General features: G+C 43.2%; 1 protein-coding gene across 1 annotated transcript in view; it reads right to left on the minus strand.

Annotated features, from left to right (window-relative positions):
- Nucleotides 1-25,158, minus strand: part of LOC115392107 (leucine-rich repeat and immunoglobulin-like domain-containing nogo receptor-interacting protein 1) — a 160,060-nt gene that overhangs the window by 60,355 nt on the left and 74,547 nt on the right. Inside the window, 1 exon segment of the mRNA XM_030096635.1 lies at nucleotides 17,638-17,786. The gene's annotated coding sequence lies outside the window, so the exon portion shown is untranslated.

Raw genomic sequence — 25,158 nt, forward strand, 5'->3', positions numbered from 1 at the left:
CCAGAATTATTTAGCTGCTTCCAAAACCATCATGTGCGCTTTCCTCATGGGCTTGGGTAATGCTGCAAAGAAGAGCAACAGAGTTCCCACGATTCACACAAGTTTTAACATTCTGTCAGAATGAATTTAACTTTTGGGCGAGAAAATGCCTTCAGGGGAAGAATATGCATAACAGTTTGTCCTTGTGGGGTTTCTTCAGGTAGTACTCGCAGAGATTACAGGCCTAAGTAATGCTATTTTCAGTGACAAGGCGTTTTTAGTCAAAAATGTATCTGGTGAAGCACCGTGTCTGCTTAACCACAGCTAAGAGAGAAATCTTGTCGGGTCTTGGCCTCAGATGACTTGTGTTGTGATTTGGCAACGGCTGAACTGAAGTGAACTGAAACGGCTGCAGATCGGATCACTGATTTGATGCAATCACATCCTGGCAGTGATATTTCCAACTTCTTCAAATACAGTTGTTTTAAGAGAAGTGAGATATCTCAGAGATATTTCCTTCTTGTCATGCAGCGGGTTGGATTCAGGCTTCAAAATAAATTAGTTTAGTTTAAGAAAAGCGAGATCTTCCGATTGTGTTTAAAAAAAGTACATCAAAAGATGATTTATATGGATTTTTTGATGCCTCTGGTGTGTGCACAGAGGGCTATAAATATCAGGCCATGCAATACAAGCTTCATGATATGAGTAACTTTTATTTTAATCACTCGGCGTGAGCAGTCTTTCTGTGGTATTGGTCTAATTTATTTGATTTACTCAAAATTCCATGACGCCTACACCCCATAATCACACTGTGTTCACAGAACACCCCGTTTTCACAGCCATGTTCTCTACTTCAGTCGTCCTATTTGATCTCAAGTGGGACACATGTCTACATCTGTGCAGTCACCCCAATCACCTGAAATGATCCACCACAGACTACAGTGTGCTCTGCGCTGTACTGCTGTCAACGTCATAATTTCTCACAGCTGTTAAATTTCACCTTGCAGGCTGGTTTGGACTCTCCGGCGGGCCGTACGTCTGACACCCCTGCTGCATGCAATCGGACACTCCGCAGTTCACAGCAGGGCTGTTTTCTATTGTAGCGGCAACAAATGCTCCCAGAACTTTTCAGTATTCACAGTAATGTAAGATACAGATACATTACAGGACATTGTTGTGCGTGTCATGGTGAAACACTGCAGTTACTGAAATTGTTTGACTGTGTACAGCACCACAACACCCTCACACAGACACACCTGCTCCGCAGGGTGAAAATCCTGCAGTTGAGTCGCCCAACCTCCTGCTTGACACACATTTTCTTATTTTACACTACCTCACCTAAGTCCCTTGGTTTCGCACCCGCCGTCGACGCCAAAGGGCGACTTCTGCATATCTCTGACACGCCAGCAGCTCTGACGTCCCGGGAATGAGGCCTGGCTGGAAACATCAGGTGAGAAACATTTGCTTCGAGATCCGCTGTCACTGCAAATATGAACAGCCCTGTCAGACCGGCTCGCTCGTTCATGAAAGCCGAGGTGATTTAAGTCATTTTATCTGATCTGACTTATTGATTTTGTAAAATATTTAACAAGACTGTGATCACTTTGGGTGTCAAGCATGTTGCACTCTTTGTATTTTCTGGCTGAAAAGTAAGACCTCCGAAGCTTAAAGAAACACGGTGTTTGAATAGGCTCATTATGGCTTATAGCAGACAGAGCTGAAAACACGGAGCGTCTCGTTAATTTTCCTCACAGAGAGTGTAAAGGGAAAATTACTCCCAAATGAAGAAATGCTAAAGTAGAAAGGTACATTTGCATTGCTGATCCGCAGGAAGACTAAGTGTGATGCTTCAAAGAAAGGTCTGTGAGGTGACTCTCCTCAAATGGCATATTTCACAAGGTGGATGCAGGAAAATGTGCCTCATGAATGATGCAAAAGAGAAAAGAAATGGAGAAATTTTGCTCACGAAGATAAAGAAACAGAACTGACCAAGCAGGACCCCTTACTATTATTGAAGCCAGGCACAAAGAAAGAACTCCAGTTGAACCAAATAGATTGAAAATAAGCAATTCATTTAGAGTTTGATTTTTGATTCACATTTTAAATCAAGCGTAGAAGTTAATGAACAAGATTGAGTTCAAAAGGAGGGTAGAAATATGAAAGATGTGACCCCCTGAACCGAGCATCATTGTCATGTAACACCAGAGACCACAGGAAAACTTGTTGTAAAGGGGCCTGACACCAGTCTATAGTAGAGCGTGGAACTGTAAGTCTCTTTTTAAACACAAGTGGCTAAAAAGGACCAATTATTTGACTGTCTTGTACAATAAAGTATTCACATTCTGCTTAATGCTGTTTTCCCAGTGTGGTTGTATTTTTTTAAAAAGAAATTAAAAAGCTTAAGCAAATACTTTGAGAAATAAGGACTGACAAGGTAAAAAAAAAAAAAAAAGGTTTTGCAGTTTAGGAGGAGGTAACAACAATGGACTGGATACTTCAGGCGTGGGGTTTTAGGTTAGACAGCCAGTCATAAAGAAGAGTTTAGGGAGATGAGAGAAGTCATTCCCATTACTCCCAGTCTCAGCTTTCATGAACCTGAGCTGAGGTTCCCCCCCAGGGGCTGCTGGTCATCTCCCACCTCTTTCTCCTGGGTCTTTGGGGGGGGGGGGGGGGGGGGGGGGGGTGACAGCAGCTTACATCAGACAGTGTGAACTGGTTCCAGGTGGGATTGTCGTCTCTCCCCTGCCTTTTGATGGATTTCAGTGTTGGAACTGATTACAGCTCACCTGTGGCTCCACTGCAGCTGCAGCTGCGCCTCAGTTGCTCATGGGGCATCGGTGTGTGTGTGTGTGTGAGTGTGTGTGAGGTGGTAGGAGTGTGTCCCCTTTGGTTGTGCTACATCTGGTTGGGTGGTTCCCATGGTCACATGGTCACATGGTCACGGCCTCTCCTGGGTAAAAAATCCCCTGATCTGAGATTTGACATTTTTCTCCAACTCTTCAGTTTTCTCTCATCCTCACTTTCACTCTTCATCTTTGGTTCTTCCTAACACATGTGATGCCTTTCCTCATTTGTTTGTAAACCTTGCTGTTTTATTTGCTGAACGTTAGAAGATGTGTCTACACGTCTCTATTTACATCCTGGTGGTTTTGTTTGTCTGTTCTTCCGCTGCACACTGGCCTCTGTCCTTCTGTCCTCGCCACAAACGACGGCCGCTTATTGCTCTGAGATCTCATTTTAAGATGTGAAACAAAGGTACGATTGAGGAAAACAAAAGAAAACAAATAACTGTTAATAGAATAAGGGACATTCTGTTAACCTGCAGAGACAATTTTCTTTTGCTTTTCTTTTGAATTTTCCTGAAGACTCAGAGCAGTCCGGATGCAGAAGTTCCCTGATTGTTTGATCACAGCTACAAAATCAACACCACAAGAAGAAAATCCAGAATTATTTAAGTCACCGAAATGGGAAGAAGGCTTGTCTTTTAGCTGATGGGCTGACAAAAAAGTTTTCATGGGAAATTAGTGAAGCCGTGCAGTAATAAGAACACACGTGGTGTTTATAAGCACATCAACATACATGAAAGTACGAATGCACCAATATCACTTTTTAAAAAAAAATAAAGACTATTTACCAAAACCAAGAACCAGTACAAGTACTTTATAAATGTCTACAGGACACACAGGACAGTGTGTAGCGTCTCCACCCCGTCCCACTGAAACTCTTCAGCATGTAGCATCGCTGCTGTGTGAAACCTCCTGGACCGACTGTGCAGTGAAACGAATGAGCAGCATCAGGCTAACTCTGCTGGACAGATGTCACTGCTGATTAAGTCGCCTCCTCTTGATATTTTGGCAGATCATGGTTTACGATCTGCCTCAGTTTTTAAAACGATCTCCGTGTGGCTTTTGGTCGCCGCTCTGGGCTGCAGTTGCTTCTTGTTCAAGCGACCTAAAGAGGTGGAGACGTCTTCTGTCAACGAAAAGGTATCATCCGCTGACGCCTCGGAATATTTCTTCGCAATGTGAAATGAAAACCCCAGGACGACGACAAAGAACGCTGCAGATAAAGAAGGAGCACTTTTCTTATCATAGCTTGTTCTCTAATACATAAAAATACCACAGTGCTCAGAGCCTGGAGTGTTTTTTTTCTTCATGCGAGTGCCTCATTGGAAGATTTTAATGATCTTATCCACACGGTGCAATCTCGATCGTGACTGGCCTTCCACCTCGAAACTGCAGGTCAGCCTAGAAAGACATGGCGAAACAGACCCGCAGCCAAAATGATAATACACCCGATCAGAGAGACAAGAGCTCACGTGTCTGCAGACAGCTATCTGCTCGTAAAAGTGTCCTTGACCTTGAGCGAGGTGCTAAATTCCTGCACTCACTTATTGTAAATCAAACCCGATAAGGACATCAGCCAAATGTCACGGATGAAATGAGCATAATGAAAACTGTGTGTCAAGAGGATCCTAAAAATGAAGCTAAATGGAGGAAAACGGCTCTTAGATGAACGAAACAGCCATTAAGTGTCAAGTGTTTTTTAATATGAAGAAATTTACCTTGAAGATACTGCAAATAGATAGTTTGAAACTGTTCAAACCTCAAAAAAAATCGGTGAGGTTATTGTTAGCCTGATGTGCTTCTGACCTCTGAACCTCACCGCGAGTCACAACCCGCTCGTTCACTCCGACTGGGAGGCTCTTTCTCTGAGCAAAACGCGTCTTCCCTGCGCTTTGTGCTTTATTCACTGGGAGCCGTTTCTCGTCCGTTAAACGCATCAATATTTGATGTGGAATCAGCTCCAACGCATTACAGCCAACCTTGGACGGGGCTCAGTAGTATAATCTTTGGCGCAGCGTAATGCACCCACCGATATGGGGGGGGGGGGTGACCTTCACGCGCCGATGCTTCGCAATCATTTTAAAAGCAGAATCTCGCCACAGAGATAAGACTAAAGCTCTACATGAGGAAGTTGCCGCTCACCCTTGAGCCCGAAAAAAAAAAAAAACCTCTTTACAAACTCCACGGAAAATCCCACAAACTGCCCGAACTTAAAAGATTTGACAGCTCTACTCAGTTCCACCCCAGCAGTGCTTTCACCATCCTCAAACTCACAGCTTGTAAACCCCCCCCAAAAAAACGGTCCTGTTTTCGACTGCAGATGTCCATTAATTCTCCAAGAGCACATCGACGTCCTACTGTCAGCTCCTCTGAGCAGGGTCCTTGTGGAAATAATTACAAAAGCCATTTCATATTTAAGATTAATGACTATTGAATATCCATTTAGGCCACCATTAAAACATACATCATAAGCAAAGGAGATTAATTCCCTGGGACATTTTAATATCACTCCCAATAATGAGGCATATGTGGCACACACACACACACACACACACACACCAACACACATACAGAAGTCACACAAACTAGATGAAAAAAAAAGAGAAACATAATTTATTTGCATTTATTCTCCCGCTGAGTGTCAATGAGCGTACTGACATTCACAAAGATAACACTTGAAATCCCAGTTATGTTCCTATTACTGACGAGCTTCTGTAAATCCTCAGTATTCCGTATGCAAACACCCCGATGTACACAAACACGCCGATGACAAAAAAAAAAAAAACAAGAAACAATGACAGCCTTACAGGCGTCAGTTTAAAGCTACATAAGCCCTCTAGAAATCTGACTCAGCTCTCTTTTTCATGGCTGTGTGGTTTCATCGTGAGGGAGTGTGTTGAGCTGTCGGTGTGTTCAGGTGTGTAAACCTAATTCTAACCCCAACTCACACACATAGGTCAGCGTTACCGTTGTCTCAGTAAATAACCTACGTAAATGTATACACACAAGTAAAAAAAAAAAAAATTCAGAAGCACACAAACAAGTACAAACTCCTAACAATCATCTAAATACACACACACACACACACAATCACAAGCACACACACAGACATTCACTCTTCATCAGTAGCAGAAATACCGTATTTTACACTCACACTGTTTTCTATCAGTTCCTCTGGTTCTGAAACTGAATTCAAGGCCCACACATCTGTAGAATTTCAAAATATTAGTCAATGATTCACAATGAAGGTTTAATTTTTTTTGTGAATCTTTTCTTATTGAAGGGCAATAATCTTTTTTGTGGCCACTTGCGTGTCTTTTGTCTTTCTGCTTTTTCTCAGTGTTTTGCAGTTTGACTCCTGTGCTCGACTCTGTTGTTCTTTCTGTCCGGCTCACGCAAACTGCTTCTTGAAGAGGGACGTCTTCTTTTTTTTCTTCTGCGTTTTGCTCGACTCCTCCTGCAGCTGCTCTTACTGTTCCTGCAGTCGGCCACACTGTGTGCAGCAGGACGCCTTGTCTGTGAGACGTCCCGCAGTCGGTGGACTTCCTGCAGGAGTCGGACACACTCCTGCAGCCGTCGGACACTTTCCTCCTGTCGTTTCTTTGCATCGTCTTGCAGTTGGAAATTTGCCCCCTGCAGCTGGGCATTTTGGTGCTGCAGTCGGAGAGTGTCCTCCTGCCTTCTTGAGTCCTCCAGCAGCTGGCCGTGCTCCTCCTGCAGCCGGTTATGCTGCTCTTGCAGCTTGTCGTAGTCCTGCTGCCTCTTCTTTGCTTCCTCCTTCACTCGGTCGCACTCCTCCTGCAGGACGTCACACTCCACCAGCAGTCCCTCACATTCCTGCTGGCTGTCGAACGCGTCCCTCTGCAGCTGGACACACAGCATCTCCATGCTGTCCTTGTCTTCCTGCAGTTGGCTGAATTCCTCCTGCAGTTGGTGCAGCTCGTCTCTCCGCCGGTTGTACTCCTGCAGTGGGACACTGTCCTCCTGCAGTCCGCCGTCCTCAGGCTGCCTCCACTGCTGACTGTCCCAGGCGTCCAGCTCCACTCTGGTAAACTCCAGCTCCACCTCCACCAGCTCCATGTTGCTGTTGGCTTCCTGCAGTTGGATGTTTTCCTCCTGCAGGCGGTGGAGTTCCTCTTGCAGACGGACATACTCCTGCAGAGGGACGTAGTCGTCCAGCAGTCCACCGTCCTCCAGCTGCCTCGTCTTTGGCTTCTGCAGGCCGTGAAGCTCCTGTAACTCCTGCTGCAGCAGCTTCTTCTCGTCCTCCAGCTGCTTCCGTTCTCTCTCCAGTCTCTCTTTGTTCTGCCTAAGCTGGGAGTTCTCTCTCTCCAGTTTGGACTTTTCCTTCTCCATTTTGCAGAATTCCCTCCTTTCCTCCTCGTCTTTCTGCTGCTGGGTTTGACGAGGATTGGCAAATCCTTTCTTGCCTCTACCTGACTCCCTCTGAGCCATTGCAAAGCTTGATGTTAATTTGTCGCAGATCTATCAAAAGTCTTGGCCTCTGCAACAAAGTGCTTGCCGGGAGCTCTGTCTCTCTCAAACTGTGTGGGAACGCTGTGGAAGTCGTCAAGTCGCCTGGTTTTACTGGGAGCTGCTGAAAACACGTGTGAACTGTGAATCTCTCAAACTGAGAACACAAACAACAACATCCGGAACGAAATGCAACAGAACGAAAGATCCATGTGGTCCACCTCGGCATCGTGGCTCCCATAGGAAACTAGAAAAGCTCCACTTTCAGATGAAACCAGGCAGAATATTTTCTGATCCAGCTTCACCTCGTTTTAGTCTCAAAACAAACAGAAACCAGACCTTCACATTTCACAGCCAGCCAAATGAAGTCCAATCCGACTGTATTTTCCTCCTTACAGATTTGTCCCAGCAGTAGCTGCGGGGATCTGTCAATCCAGACTTTAACACGGCTTTATCCGGCTCTGCAGAGCCGAACCAGCACAGACGGAGGCAGACACACCAGACCCACCCAGAGCAGGGTGTCAAGCTGACTTCACTCCAGAGGCCACATGCAGCTACAGCTCTGTGTCAAGTCTCAGTGCAACACAATATTAATGTCTTGTTAGTTTTATGTTTCACTAACTGTCCTTTCACAAAAATATGACAAAAATGAAATTTGAATAGCAGAAAACATTCGGCCACATGCAGCTGAAACTGAAAAATACAGAAGGTTAGAGTTTATTAGGAATTTTTGAAATGGTCTTTAATCTCAACACGTTTCTTCATCTTTGCTGCAATACTGATCACCTGAACCATTTGGCCTTCATCTTGTGGGCCTGATTGGACTCTCTGATGGTCTGGTTCTGGTCCACGGGCCTAATGTTGGACAGCCCTGAGCGAGAATCACTGCTTGCCACAAATGGATCAGGGGGAACATGGTAACTCCATAAAGGAGAACTCCAAAACTTAGTGTCAACCAACAGATGTTCTTTCTTTTCCTTTTATAAAACTCAGTTAAGCGTCTCGATGAGCCACTAACTTGATGTCACTTTTCTCACGCCGCTGCCTTTTATTAAGATTCCTCACCAAACTGCAAAAGGAAGTGGGGATTCTGGGATTTGACTTCCTATGTCATGTTACACACACACGTGAGCGTGCAGAGCGTCATGACAGCAGCTGGAAGTAGATCCCTTCTCATGATGGGAGCATGGCCGCCGCATCCCTGGGAAAGCTGACCTTGAATTCTTGTTTGGCACTTCGCAGCGGAGATTAGAGGAAATCTTGCACAAACACACATTTCGCTCTGAGAGATCTGAGCCTATTTTGCCTCAGCTTTATTTTCAAAAATGCAAAACAAGGCTACTTTTGAACTGCAATCTGTGTGGCTATTGACAGAAAAGGAAAAAGACTTTGCAGGGGGCTGATTTTTCTCTTATCATTTTTTTTTCTTTTTTTTTTTATGTCAAAAGTAGGTCGAGCTGAAAGGCAAAGAAACTTACTGATATTAATTTCTGGGAGAGGAAAAAAAAAAAAAAAAAAAACGACTTTCCAGAAGTCACGCTGAAAACTCTTGGGCAACGTGACCTCCCCTTAAATTAGCAACCTTTTCTTTCTTCCTCACACTTTTTAGCTCACTTTAAGCCACAGATGGGACTGAGAACCACAAAACAGCAGATGTTAGCCAGATGACATCCGACTGAGCGAAAACAAACGCCAATAATTCAGGTTTTTATAGTGACCTGTCGTGTGAATCCAGGTGTGGCTTTAGGAATATTAAAAATTAGATGTTCTTAAAGACAGGCTTGGATTTGAAAATCAAAAGTTGATGGATGATTTTGTGTTACAAACATGCTGAAATTTCTCAAAACAATAAAAATTTCTACATGTCATAAATATTAGCCAAAACAAACAATCCTCAGAATGATTTGTTACTAAATCGAAATGCAGATTATGTAAATATAAATGCTAATATTGTTAATTAAAATTTTTGGAACTTGAAAAACTTTCATGTCATCGACTAAATATTTCAGTTTCTGAGTCAAAAAGAAGTAACTCACTTTTAACGATGGAAGATTACACATGCTGCACTTTAACAAACTTTTCATTTTTGTATTTTAAACTTTCTTTGATGAGAAGAGGATGAAGGTTTGTTCACTTGGAGGCAGATGTGCAGATCAGTAATTTCCTTGAAGGTAAACGGTCACACCACTGCCGACCATTAGTGCTTCACACAGCCGCTGGATACACCTGACGGCGTCCTTTAGCGCACAGCTGCATTAATTATGCTTTCACTCTCTGGTGACCTGAATCTAAAGATGATATGAATGTAATTGGTGTTTTTTTTTCTTCTTTTTTTTTTTTCAATTCAAACCTTGAAAAAATGCTAATGCTAATTTCACTGGTGTAAACAATGTAATAATGTAAATGATATACCTAGATTACTTTGTCATATGAAACAATACTTTTCGGGGCTGTTTGGCTTGTCAAAGTTGAAAATTTAAAGAAAACAAAACCTCCACTGTTGGATTTTCAAGTGAAGATGGGGATCGAAAGAGGATTAGTCCATTTTTCAGGACATCATTCAGCTAAAAATAGGGAATCGTGTCTGGTTTTGCTCAGTTTCACACCTCAAATAGATTTTCATCACGTGATTTCCCTTAAAACGGTTGTATTTTCCCACTGATATTACTGAGAACTCAGTACTGGTTCAGTCCATCATTGTTACGCATCGGGCATCGTTTTAAAATCCACAACCATCCATTCCTGTTGAACCTGTTGCCATCCGTCAGTTTCGCATAATAACATAAGAGGAGTGAAGCCCTTGGTAGCAGACAGAACGCAGCCGGCGAATAACGGGACGGGAATAAACAATGGTGACCCTGGAATATGTAATGCCTCAGGCAAAGTCATGAATGAGAAGAATTTCATTTGTTTGCCAGGGTTCCTTTTTCATGCTCTGTCTACGTGTGCGTGCTGAAGGGCAGCGACGTGGCGCCTTTGGTAACATGTTAACATTTCATGTGTTTACAGTGTGTGATATAACCTCCGATGACAGAGTTCTCTCTGACGGGCGCGACTCTTTAACTGCACAGCAGACAAAACTAAATTCCTGGCATTTTACAGTTTTGAAAAGCCAATTTAAGTGTGCACATTTATTACTCTGCTGACCAGTAGACAACAGCCATCATCACAGCGTGAGTTAGACTCAAGGTCCAGTTTTACACAACATTTTAAAGGGAAAATCAAAAAATTAGTTGTGTTTTGGGTGTCACACCCAAACAAAACAACACCCACAAGTGTCCCTACATGCCAAACACTGTAACTTTACAACTGATGCAAGCTGCACGTTTGTCTTTTTGACCTCAGTTTTCTCTTAATGCAGACTTTGTCCCGCTCTGTACGATAACCACCCATTATTTTTCTTTGTTGTTTGCAGCTATTAGCATTTAACAATACCTTTTTTTTTATTTTTTTGCAGTAATAAACAATGCAAACATTTCTCCCTCAACCCAGTGCTGCAGTAGACGAACAATACAGGAGGCAGCAGGTAAAGCAACAATATAAGGGATGTTTATTGCACAATAAAAAGCCTTTTTTTTTTTCATTTGAAATGCTATAATGTTCAGTTTGTGTCAATGTCAGTATTTTACTGTGAAGAAGTGGCGATATAAGCTGTAGCCATGGGCTGGATTCATATTATCTTATCTTAGACCTATGTTTAAAATATGTAGAGATGTAATGTTTCTCCATGTGTTTAAATGTGCTTGTTTGAAATCATTGCTTTTTCTGGATCATAAACTTACTTTATGGCGATGAGCTGAAGGTTTGAGTGCATGTCCTCCGGCAAATTATTGACTAAATGCATGTGAATGGATTCCTCCTATGACGGGATACCATGTTGCTGCAGATCTAATGACCCGATTACAGTGGATATTGAAGTGGTCTGCGTTGGAACGAATAAAAATAGGCAAATCTCAGCTTTAGATACTTTTTTTACTTGCTATTTGTCTCAGACACGTCAAATTGTTATATGTCATGAGTTCATAGAGTGAAAAAACATTGCAGCCTGCAGAGGTACTGTATATTCTTCCATGCTTCATGTGTTAATAAAGAAACCATATTGACATTTATTCGGATGTATTCAATGCTACTATTATGACATTGACAAAAAAACCTGAAAAAAAACAATCTTTCACAATTTTTCTTAATATGAAGTTGTAGCAAATGGATACTTTGGGAAAATTGATTTACGCCTAACAATGCTACGTTCTAAAGTACAAAAAGCTGTACAACTATTTATCTTTCATTTTTGTTTGTTTTTTTTGTTTGTTTTTTTTCAGATCAGATACCTCCATTCAACAGTTAAGGTGAAATTTGTACCAAGACGATCTTCAGTCTGATGTGAACCGCCGGTTTCCTCTGAACTGCGACGTCCAAAATGAAACCCTCTCTTCAAAAGGAAAAGGATGAGATTTTTGATCTGAGTAAAATGCAATATGAGAGGAAGACTTGAAGGAAAGTGCTTCCTCTTACCTTGGTATGGAAATGCACTGTTGAAAACATGCAAGTCTCGAGAAATCCAGCCTGAGATTGTCTTTCTTGGATACTAAGTTAAATTGTAGCAGCTTCCATCATGGAGTCAAACTTACAGCGATGCTCCAGTTCATGAGATCAACGCTGCGCAGTGTCCCAGCTACTGAGCTGAACCGACTGAGGAAATCATGCAGTTTTCAGCAACCTTCAGTCGAAGGGGGAGGAATCTGCTCTTGTCCCACATGTGGAGAACACGTGAGAGAATAGATTGTTCCGTGACTCAACAGAGTCAGTGCAGAAGGTCGAAGCGACGTCTCTATTCAGCAGATTTCTCATTCCACATCGTCTGGTCACAACATTTTCTCTTTTCCCTGAAAAAACTGTGAGGTTATCTCTCTTATTCCACCTCAGGTTAAAGTGGATTCCTGGTTGAAAGAGAACATCTGTGACAGGCTGACAGGCATCATGTGACGAACGCAGAGAGACATGATTCCACACATATTGACAGCGACAGGCATTTTGAAGCCATGAATGATCCAAAGAAGCATGTTTTTTTTGAAATCTCACTAAACTAGCACAAAAAGATCACATCCCATGATTCCAGACTGTTAACCTCTGTTCTGCTCACAAACATTGACTTTATTGTGTCATTAAATTTGATCAGAACCTTTTCAGGATAGCAAATGAAGACGTTGTGCCTTTTTCTTCTTCCTCTGGCATTTCTTGATCGTCTACTTTTAACCAGGGAGCATTCTCACCAGACTGCATGCGGGGAAACGGAGCAGGATAATACGTGAGCGCAATCCTGCCTCTGCCTTTTATTCCTCGCCGACGTGTCTCAAAATTCACCGCGCAAGAAGAATTTGAGAAGAGTAGCGCTGTCAAAACTGCTATTTGTCAGAGAAGCCCTGCGAATGTCAGTCCGAGCAGTTAGATCTTGTAAGATATTTTGTTCTGACAGCTCAAACCGAGTTTACACGGGTTCTCCACAAATACAAACACCAGTTCTGCCGCCCCGGATTTTTCCGATTTTAAACGGCCTTTTGGTGGAAACCGGAATGTGATCTGCTTTCAGCGACTCGTGTTGACAGCGAGAAGGTCCGACTGGAAGGAAATTGTGTCTAATTAGGAAAGAAAGAGCGACGCGGTGCCCCGAAGCACGAGCGACCAGTTACGTTGCAGGTACTGAAAACAAACAGGGAGAGAGAGGATTCATGAATTCCAGATCAAGCAAATGCAGGCGTGGCGTCTAACGATGCGCACAGATGAAGCCCGCATCTGAAAGCTGACGGCGCCGTGTGTGTGAGACGCAGCCGCCGAGATGGAAGCGGGGAAAAGGTCGCTGCTAATTTTGGTGGTGTACTTCAGAAAGTGTAAATGTGGGCGTTTTTCCTGGAGGCTCCACTGGAAGAGAGGAAGGCATGTCGGAGATACGTCCTCGCTTAAACGCACGGAAAAAAAAAAGCAAAAAAGAGAGAGAGACAGTGATGGTAAACCGAATGACATTTCAGAGCATCTCAGGATGCGTTCCTTTGTATTCTTTGCCTGTCTTGTCGACATGGAAGCGGCTTCATGCGGCGGAGAATATTCATAATTCAAAGGTCAAGTTGTGGGGGTTTTGTGTGCGAGGTGGAGAGGAACCCATCGAACAAGAACATCCCTCATTAGAGCTCGCTGAGAAGTGTCCCCTCACTGTTCTTATGCAAATGATGACTCCTTTCCTGATGCTGTACATCGCACTGAATATATCATCTCCTTTCTGGAGGCTCGCTGCAGCACCTTTTCATGTTTCCGCCCTGAAGTCGGCTGTTGATGTTCGGCCTCCTGACATCAGATAGAATCCTTTTCTTCTGGTTGAGAGGATGACTGCAAGTTTGCACAACTTGTTGATCTGATTTTCAGAGGTGTGGCATTAATAAACACACACTAACTATAAGCTTAGAAACCATCACATACGGATCTAGAAGCTCTGACCTTCATTCATTGTGACTCATATTTAATTCCTATCATGGTAACACAACAATAAGAGGGAGAAAGACCATCCTAGTGTCATTTTATAGATGGATCATGCTAAATATGAAGCTGATCATCTATAAAATGGCACTAGGATGGTATTTCCTCCCTGATAAATTGATAAACTGATTGTCAAGCACCTACGGTGTGATCTTGAAGGATGGGAATCGGTCCCCAGTGTTTCAGTTCCTTGGACTTTTTGTTTTGTTGCAAATGATTACCGTTGTGATTCCAGTGGGCATGAATGACGTAGTAGACGGCGTGGTGGACGCAGATGACAACAGGGAAACTTGCAGTACGGAAGGAAATGCTATCAGAAATCTTATCAATTCCGATCCGAGGCTGAACGTTGCAGGAACTGGTGCTTTTTCTCTGACAGCGGCATGAGGATGACTCACCAGGCCATCCTTTCCATAAAAGACCTACAAATGCTGTTTAGGAATCATTTTTTGTCCCATGCTGAAGCCTTACAGCACCGCAAAACCTGAACTTTGCTATCTGAGAACTAATCTGCAAATTCATTCCTCCAAATCTGGTCATTGTGTTTGTAGCTAACAGTTACTCCTTTCTTTTTTTTTCTTTCAAATTTTTCTCTGCTTTTCTTTTGTCTTTTCTTTAAATGTTGGTGTTTTGCTTTTTCTATTTCACAGTCACATGCAAACTTTAGATAAAAATGGAATTTATTTATTTAGCACTTTAGCATAATTCTGCTGCCACAAAGTGAGATTTAGTGGCTCCTTATGAAATCTAAAATATATTATGATATATATGTGAATCACTTCGATTAATTTAAAATAAAGTATGATTTAAAGTCCAGATAATACTGATAATACTGCTTTTTAAATATTGCACATATACGCTTGGGCATCGGTGGGAAACTAATTTCCCCAAAGAGCCACAGGAAGTATTATCCTGACTGCTGAGGACCAAGACAACAGCTGAACTTGTGTTTTGCTCAAAAAGGATTATCTCTTCAAAAAAGCAGGTTTTTTTAAAGCACAGTTTTTATGAGCTCCTGTTGCTCTGCCACACTTTTCCTGAGTCTTTCCCAGCCTTTGACTTAGACATCATGATTATTATTTTATAAATGAGTAGTTCCATTAACCAGCTAATTAGCAAATTTGCTAATTTTGTTAAAAAAAAATTGTTTGACACAACCAAAAATGTAACAATGGTCAATAATATAAAAATAAGACCGTTTTAGTTTCAGTAAAGACAGTAACAGCAGTAACTTTCATTTTATTCACAGGAACACGTGATGAAGGCTGAGTTTGGCTCACATCGCTGTGCTCCAGATGTTAGCTTCTCAAATTTAATGAACTAATCCTGATCAGAAGAAGCAAAAACAAAAGTTCTCAGATAAAAAGCAACCTGCAGAGATAAATAAACTGCTCTCTGTTAAAGGGCATCTGGGTCCAGTCTGGTATTCAGGTTATTTACAGCCTTTCATTTTGCACTCGGGTGGACTCTCTTCATTCTGGACTGACTCATTTATGAGTTGAACAGCGGTTCAGGAGCTCATGTTGAACATCTCAACAAACAAGACAACTTCACAAGAAGCGGATTAAAGTAACAAATCATCACACAACGCTGATTACACACTTTAAATTAACCATTTATTCCTCTGTAAGTATCACTATCTTCTTTCTACTTGGCCTTGGATCAAAAAGACACCAATAAGATCACAGAATGACCGGCTTGTGAAAGATCTGACACCTAAAAGGCTCTTTTATGCAATTCCTTTTTCTTAAAAAACTACTTTTAAACCACCTAACAGTCACAGTAAAACTGATATCAGTGTGTTTTTTTCAAATATTCACCCCAAAAAGGCTTTATTCAGCCATATGCAGGAGGAGCGATGCTATTTTCCCTGTTGGCACCTTATGGCAGCGCTGAAAATACGATAAAAAAAGTCCCGGTGGCTCGCCTGCGTGTCTCATACATCTTCAGTCATGCGGAAGGCCGTCCGTCAGTTTTACTGCACATCGGCTTCCTCTAAACGCCGCATCGATGACTGATGGCCCTAAGTGCAACTAGATAACTACGGCAGGGGATGATAAAAATGTGAAAACACACATCCTAGACAGGAAATTGGCCATTTTGGAGCAATCGGCACAGAGGAGCTGAAGTGATGGCACTTCCTTCAATGCTCCTCCCTCCACCGGCAGAGCTGTCTGCTCGTCCACGGGGGAGACAGTTACGGTCCGCTGGACATATTACAGAGGTACACTAGCCTAATAGATCTGGCTTTTCTTTTTTTTTTTTTTTTTTCTCCTTGACTTTTTTTCTTCTATTTTTGTCCATTTGGTCACATCCAAAATGAAATAAGGCTGTCATCGAAATAATCTCAGTTGAGTTTCTGTCAATCTACAGCGAGAAAGGCTCAGGAGAAACCCAAGACGAGGCATGTGTTAAGGCAATCACAAGGTGTGTGATTTAAGAAGAAAAAAAAGCAGGTATGAGTCACCTGGAATTTGTCGGTTTCAACTCATTTTATAGAAATTTCAATCTTTTCAGTATCGATCTGCTATTGATTGATGAGAACGGCCCTGCAAAGGTGAGACACACACACACACACACACACACACACACACACACATCGTGGAGGTCAGTAGCTGAAGACGCTTCCTGCCACCTCCGCAGCAGTCTGGAAATATTAGTGGCAATCTGATCAACTGGACTCTGAAAGGCTGTTCGGCGAACAAACGTGCCTCCAGTAACAGAAATAAACCGTCACCAGAGAGTGAAATTGAAACCTCTCATTTTCAATACCAGCCCAGAGAATCTGTACGTATGTGGGTGTGAAAAACCACTTCAATGCAGATTAATAATTCATGTGTGTGTTTGTTAGAAAGCCGCTCCTGATTATCAAATCGCATTACACTGGAATCCAGAAGAGTTCAAGATTACGCGAAACGTTCTGTTGTATTCAGAAGGAGACGTGATATCAGGAGGTACCAGCATACGTCTGAATTCGCCTCGGTGTGTTTCAAGTGGTGTTGGGACCGGTGATTGGCGGAAAGACAGACCGATTATTAAACGACGCCACCGCTCAGCTCAACCACCATTATTAGCATCACTCAGCCGGTCACAGCATGTTACGGTACTTTAAAGAGTTAAACATACGTCTGGAAAATAAGTTGACTGGTATATTAAAATGCACGACCATTGAAGAGATGAGGAAGTCAGAAAGCCCGCCGCTGTTCTGGTGGATTATCTTTCGCTCTCTCCCACCTCGGTTTTGTCTCGGATCAAGGAGTAATTCCCACTGGAATGACAGACTTTCAACTTTATTTCCATACAGATCCATAGCATGATAGCTAAAGCAGGAGAGTTCAGTCGTTCTGTAGAGCCTGCACCTGTTAAAAACTAAAGCTTTTGCATTTTTACAAATCATAAAAGAATACTGACCCATTGGTGTTGCATCGCATTGATGCTGCTTGATACTAAATAAAATATTCACTAAACAGTCTTTCTTCAGTGGCTTTTCTTGCAAAAAAAAAAAAAAAAAAATGCAGCCAAAACATTTACAATTTAAGTTTTAGAGGTTGAAAATATCCAGCCACTAAATCCCAAAGTTCCCTCTTATCAGTGGTTCACTAACATTAATGAAGCCAATAAGGTTCATGGCATTCTCACACTATGTTTTTATGTAATTTGGCGTTTGGTTGAGAGCCTGAGCTGAGTCCGACACATCCAGTGAGTTTCGGTGCGCAGGAGGCCGGAGATGATTTCAACACTAAAGCAGAATCCTGCGCCGTGCGCGCCGATCAGCGGGACCGTCTCATAATTCCACTCCTCCAATAATACTCACAGGCAGTAATTGCCGACCTGCTGATTCCAAAGAGCCGCTGGATCTGCTTACTGTGCACAAGTCGGGAGGCTGGAGGTGTGAGCTGCTGGGCGACGTCTCCCCTTAATCCACATACCCTCGCAGCATCAGCGCTTCAGTTGATCAGCCACCTGCAAAAAAAAAACAAGCAAATGTGGAGGCATCAGCTGCATGGCGATGAGATAACGCCACAGGACACGGAACGCCAACAACCCCAAATCCCACAAAGCTGCGGCACTGCTGAATATAAAGAAAAGGAATCCAACTTTCACGGATCTCATGAATCTCATCGCCCCATGTCAGATGTTGTGACGGATGTTTTATAAATATGATGTTTCAATTTTAAATGTGACGCCACTCAAACAAGTTCAGACAAGAGCAAGACAAGGCTGGAAACTCATCGGCACATTGGATTTGCTGTATTATATTCACCAATATGTTCTCTGGGCTGGAGCAGCAACTTTTGTTAATCTCACTGACCTAATGTGCAAATAAGTATATTGATTTTATTACAATATTTAACATTTCAACTTGTATGCAGATGATTTGACTTTTGTTTGGTACATTTAATTACACTGATTAGCATGAAGTGCGATGTGCACAAGTACTGAAGTATTGATTCATCCAGCATCACTTAAAGTCTAGTTTATTTCAGTTTATTTTGCCTTTAGCTTGTCTATAAGTCTTTTCTGGTGTAACATCAACTGAAAAAAGAACACATGATCAATCAAGACGTGGCAATCAAGTCTCAAAAGGCGTGGCGCCTGAAAGAGAGGCTGAGGAGAAAAAAAAGAGAACATACTTGTCACTTATTTCTATTTTCGGATTCATTGTCCTGCTGAAATATTGATATTTATGTTTAGGTTACTTTAGACAAGCTAGTATGTTTTCATTATATCTGGCTGGGATAACTGCTACAAAAACAAACCAGCGTATGTATGATTTGTACTGGTTTCAGTAATGCTGCCTGTGGTTTAATGTGGTCTCCGATCAGAAAGGAAATCAGTGCTGTCGCACATCAGGACTGCTGAAGTCAATACCACTGATTGCCCATTTATCATGCTCCTATTAGTGGCTGGGATACATCAGGCTGCAGTTCATTAATTCGCCTGACGAGATGTGTCAGAAGAAGAAATGACAAGTGTGAGGGTTTGAGGAAATCTGACGAGTGACGGAAAGTGCAGCTCCAGAGGGCTGTCCCCGGAACGCAGCGATCGATACACCGTATGTCAGCAGGGGAGGGAAGGTGAAGCAGAGAACGGGGAGCAGACTGACCCGTAGAGTTTCCACCACTTTAAAGATCTGCTGCAGGACACCACTGATGGTGCGTTCCAGCCGGACGCGTTGCAAGCGTCACAGCGTTGCTTTTACATTCAAAGTCTTGGGTGGACGAGCTTCAACGGACCTAACGCGCGTCAGGCGCTTTTCGAGCGTCACTTTTCGCGCTTTTCGAGCGTTGACGACGCGCGTCACGCGCTTCACGCGTTGCAGGCGTCAACGCCTGGGAAAATTGAACTTTGGAAGCGTCAACGCAGAGCGTCATCCAATCACAGACCAGCACTCTGAGCGCTGACGCGGGCCGGAAGGTCGTCAAACCGGGCCCGGGAGAGGCGGAAGTACCGCTGAAAGCGAAGCTCATCCTCACGCAGCTCCTGGAGCAAATGGTGAAATTCGCCAAATTACGAACGCCGCTGCAGGATGGGATGAACCCAAAAACGTCGCACAGGCACCTGACGACGCCGTTCTCTGGCTTTCTTTATTAAATAAAGCCAAGCCAGTGTCTCGATGGGATCCGCCACTGTCAACATGAAGACAGGACACAGAAGCTCCTCCCACTCGCGGCAATGAGCTGCCGCGCGTCGCGAGCGTTGCAAGCGTCGTGTGTAGATGAGCGCGCGTCGAATTCCACACTTTACATGCGTCAACTTTGAGGCGTCAGTGACGCCCGTGACGCGTCCGGTGGGAACGCACCAAGAGTCCGTTTCTGCACAAGTTTGGGACCTGTTGACGCAGCAGTGTTTCCAGGGAAAATGCATGAGTTTTGCATTTTTGTTTCAGAAAAGTTTCACATTTACGACAATTTTAGTTAGTTTAGAGAAGCCAGAGTGGAAACGGCTAGTTAGTGCCGAGTAGAGCTTCAATCTTTATTCACTGTTTTGATTAAAAAACAGGAGCAGTGGCAAAAATCCCTTCATCTTCTTGAAGAACAAAGTCAAGACAAGTTTACTTTTTACAATTCTCTGCTAACTCGTGTTTTTTTAAATCATTCTGTCATTCCAACGGTTCTACTTTAACACATTTAATCCATTGATCATATTTTGTATCTCTGCTCAAACAGCACGTTATTTCAGTCAAACAGCACGTTACTGTTTATCATGACGTTTGCAGAATTACAGCCGTTTTGAAGGGTCTTTCAGTTTTCCGTTTCTGAAAGTCGTTCATTTTAAATATTCATCAGTTTGTGTACGAACCATCAAATTAAAATAGAATTTGAAAGGGCTTTCTTATCCGGTGGAAAAAGGAAGTCTGACTACAAGTGATGTAATTTCATCACTGTGACGGTGATCGTCTTCTGAAGCTTCAGTATTGATAACTGATCCCATCCTTTCACTGGAGCTCCGGATCGTCTCCACTGAGGTTAAAACAAATCACCAGCTGGTTTGATGGATGGGAGAACAGGGAAACTGATATCTTCTCCAAGGTCTTCCGGCCTTGGATTTGGAATTTGATTCCTTGGAGACGTTTCCTGTGTGGACTAATGACAACATTCCCAGACACTGAAAAACTCACCAAAATGTCAGTAAAAATGCTTTAGTGTTACTTTTCTTTTAATCTTTCTTGCCTGCTCTAAATCAGTCCGGGTGTGAACTGCGCTAATCACAAGCTATTGATTCCATGCCCAAACTTACAATGAAGTATGATTATTCATCCAGTGCGAGAGTTCAATGCATCTGGAGTTGACTTTTCTCGGTAATTCAAGATCATTTTAGGAGAAATATTTCCAGACTGCAGTGACGCTGTACTCCTGAGAGCAGTTCACCAACACCACCGGCCCGTTACTGTCAGGAGCCGGGAGTTCAAAACAAAACTATAGAGCTGCAGGCTGCAGAATCAACATAATTAAAGGTGCCGAGATCCTTCATGGAAATGTGAAAGAAACTGCAGAGTCATGGAGAAAAGTGTTTGTTGCTTCCAAATGTGTTGCCGTTTGCATAAAGAGGAATCATATCCGGCTGTCACATAAAAACTACAGTCCTGAAACATGTTTTTAATAAGGACAATATGAGAGGTACTCATATAAAGGAGTTTATTGCTTCAGAGTGACGCATTTCTTTAAACTGTTTCAGTAAAAATAAAATGAATAAAATATAATAAATTGATAAGAGAGGAAAATTAAATTAAGAATTCAAGGACAGAAAGTGTTATCTGTTAGTATTTGCCATTCAGAATGTTAACAGGAGTCCAAATTTTGCAATGAATGAGCTTTTTTGGGAGAGAAAAAAAAAAAGTGTGCACCAGCATTTCAGTTTTACTTTTGGATTTCACTGCTCGCCTCGCTGCCAGGAAGAACCACATGCTCCATTTCCCTCTCTGTGGGTGGGAGACCATCCGACTTCTAGACATGCCAAACAGATCTCGAGTGTTTCCGAGATTATGGATACTGAAGTTAATCACTTCCTGCATTATATGAGGAAGAAAAAAAAAAGAGTGATAATTAATATTTGCATTGTTTTCTGGGGAGTAATTGATTTGCAAGACTTGATTTTCAGACTTCATTAAACCGGGATCACCTTACATTCATGAAAGCCTGGAAAAGAGAAAATCCACGCCACTCATCATGACACCGACGGAATCGTGTTGATCTGCAAACGCTGTTAAAAAGGCAAAGGCGGCCAAACGGTTCGGCAGACATTTGATCTCTCCTCATCCTGGTACGTACGCGCAGAACGAGCCGATGCACTGAAATCAGAAGGGATGTAACTCCCCTTTGATTTCCTGGCTGGGAAAAAGTCAGACCTCGGATCCAAAGCGAAGTGTTGGAGCATCTGCGCCGCCGTAATTTGTCTGCAGAGCTGTTGGCAGTAACAGAGACACCTTGTTCTTCCCCGGCAAGATGTTCGACATCTCATCTGCCTCGTTACTGGCAAAACAATGAATTTCACTGCGCGCACTCTGGGTTGAGGAATATTTACTAGCATATGTGCAACAGCTTAAATGTCGCTTATTAAGTTTCCGTCCAGGTTGAAGAGACTGATTTAAGGTCAGTGGAAGATTAGACTATACAAACAGTTGAAGTTTAATCTGAAGGGTTGTGTCTCAAAGATTTGTTTCACAATAAAAGTCTGAGAATATGTGATTACAAGCATTTATAAATGAATAATAATGAAGGGATGTTATTGTTTAATCAAACACACATTTTGTTAATGTAATTAATTAAATTAAAGATGTGTAGTTAGCGCATATTAGTGCATATTGGTAGCAGTGTTGTCTGGTCTGCAGATCACACTTTTAAGATCTTGGTCTTGAGTCAGTCTCGGCCCCTTAAAGTCTCGGTCCTGACTCAATCCTGAGTTAGATCGTCAACATTAAACTTCACTGCTTTCACCAGAAAACAGATTTGACAAGATTTCTTTATTCTTTATTACTGTACTTAAGAAGAAAGTCCAAGTATCTGTTGTTCACTTGGATATTTGAAGGCTTTTTCCGCTGTCCTCCATTATCAGGCAAACATCTGTACTTTATCCAACTCACTTTCTCTGAGTTACAGTGAAAGGATGGAAACAGCTGAAGGTTACAATTAATCACACTGAAGCTACAAACAGTGGCAAATTTAAGAGTGATTGATTAACTGGATGCTCAGACTTCCTGTTTCCACTTCACATACAGTAATTTCAAGAAGTTGAACAATCCAGATGTGTGCTGATTAAACTGTGTGTGTGTGTGTGTGTGTGTGTGTGTGTGTGTGTGTGTGTGTGTGTGTGTGTGTGTGTGTGTGTGTGTGTGTGTGTGTAAATAACCACCATAAGAAAAAAGGTTTCAAGAGTATTGAAAAACAGTGCTGTGAATCAATAAAGTTCTGTATTAGTTTAAATTGTTGGATACTTTTGAAGTTATTCAATAATTAAGAACGGAATCTTTCAGGGAATTTCCCCCTGAGATTTGTAAAGCATTTTGTACTTCAACTTCAAAAATAATTGAAGAAAAATAACCAGTAACTGAAAGAAAGTGCTGATTTCTCAGAATGCGCACAGCGCCGCTCCCTGCCGCTCCGATGCGTTCGCGGGACCGCCGAGAACGCCGCCCTGGCCGACGCTGGCGGCGCAGACGGAGGAGTGTGTAGCAGCTCGCGCTGAGTGTGAAGAGCGGCCGAGGCTCAGAGGCAACGAGGACACTCGAGTGACATAACAGAATCAAGGGGGAGCGACGCAAACCAGAGAATAACCTCGAAAACAGCAGCCTCTCCTTTAACAACCTTGGAAGAATCACAGCTATAAAGACAAGAGCAGAAAGCACTAAGTGGAGAAGACGTGAACGCTGCCAGCTTTAACATTTAAACATTGAGAACGGAGCGCAGGGACGTGGGAAAACTGGAACGTGGTCGACTTCACTTGGAAAAAAAGTCCTTCAAGGGCGAGTCTGTGATATAATGAACGACATAAATGTATAAATGTGAATCAACAGTCGAAAAAAAAAAAAAGAAGAAAACTTTCCTCAGTTTGTGCCGTTTGTGAGCATGATTTTACAAATCGTCTCCATGAGCGGAAGTCTGTGCCACTGATAGCTCGGGAGTTTCCCCCCCCTCCACCTCCCCCCTCCCGTGTCTGTGACAAGATTAGGCTATCTCTGCTTGTGCACATGGATGACTGACTCCTTGGGGCCGGTCGCATCGCTCTCGCATCCCCCTAACCCCCACCTCCATCCATCCCAAGGCAGAAAACATTTCTATTTCCAACAGGATTAGCTCTCACCACGAGCCACCTGACAGGCGACAGCACCGCCCGTGTGGCACCCGCCCCCCCCCCCCCCCAACCCATCCGCCACCGCCCGCCTCCCCCTCCAGGCGCCCAGCAGAACATACCAGCCTCTGTGACTAACAAGGTTCCCGGGGAGCTTTCCTTTACAGAGGCACGCACAGCGGGCAACGCGCCACCGACCTCGCCGTGACGACTTTCAGACGCTCCGTCTCCCGAGCCTTAAACGAAGAGAACCACCCGGCAAACGCGCTCCTCATTAGAACCGGAGGGCGGGAGCGGCGCCGCATTTCACGCAGACTCGGAATAAATAAGTGAGCAAACAGATCAGGGAGAAGTTAAGATGACAGCCGTTAGAGCAAGAAACGGCGTCTGACATGTCGTGTTTACCGAGCGAAGCCAAAAGAAAGGGTCATCATTGTGTTCAGCGTTGCAGTTGTCGGCGCAGCTCGTCGTATCATCGGAGGAGAACGACTTTCCGAAGTGATTCCATCGAGTATCAAGGCCCCGTTTACAAAACAACGTTTCTGGAAAAGTTGCCACTTTAAAACAGCTGAAAACAAGGACGGCTGTGTGTAAACCATCAGACACTGTTCAGAAAGTCCTCCGTCATTTGGCTTCGTTCATATCTTCCACTGTTTCCTCCAACTTCGTGCAGCTTGCATGAAGCTTGGTTATGAGCGCACTTCATGTTTAATGTGTTTCACAGCAGCAGCTGCGGATGGCGAGGCCATCGGGGAGATCACCGGCGTGTCGCTGCAGTTGTGTTGTTGATGTTTTATGATATGGACCGAAAATGCCAGCTGTCTTTGAAAAGCTCCTTTCAAGTCACTACACAGGTACGGCAGGCAGGGGGTGATCCCTGACATGCTGTCGTAGCAGCGTCTGAATAAATGAGCTCCATCATATGGGCTTTGATATGTCAGCCCTGTTCAGGGCCCGTTCCAGGTCGGGACCCCAGACGCTGCTCCCCCCCCGCTGTGACTCCTCTGCTTACAGGCGGGAAGCGTTTACACTGTTTTCCAGGGAAAGAAAAGGGCTTTAAAAGAGCAATTGTTCAATTAAGATGGCCTACTTTTTTTTGACTTGTGAAGTTTTGTTTTTCACAGCTCGAGCTGCTGTTGTGGTTCCTAGTCGAGTGATTTTTATATGACAGAGAAAAACGCCAGGTTTTCCAGTGAAAGCAGAAAACTTTTGTACGTCCATAGTCACCCATAGCAGCAATTCAACTTCATCATCTGTCCGTATGAATGTCTGTGTAGTCTCTATTGTTAATATTTGTAGCATATTGTCCTCTGTGAACATGTGTGTTACAAAGAAAAAAAATAAAACCTAGCATGCTAGCATTGTTTTTCACAAAGTCGAAGGGGAGTCACTAAAATCCAATGCAACTGTCCATGAATTTAGTGAGCATTTAGAATAACAGCCGGACCCTGAATAAGGCTTCGCAGCGTTACAGCCAGCAGCCACAACAGAGGACAAAGATCAGCACCGGTGATGTCTGTGTCTTTCTCAAGGTGGACGACCTCTC

Source organism: Salarias fasciatus, chromosome 7, assembly GCF_902148845.1.
Source record: "Salarias fasciatus chromosome 7, fSalaFa1.1, whole genome shotgun sequence".
Taxonomy (NCBI): Eukaryota; Metazoa; Chordata; class Actinopteri; order Blenniiformes; family Blenniidae; genus Salarias; species Salarias fasciatus.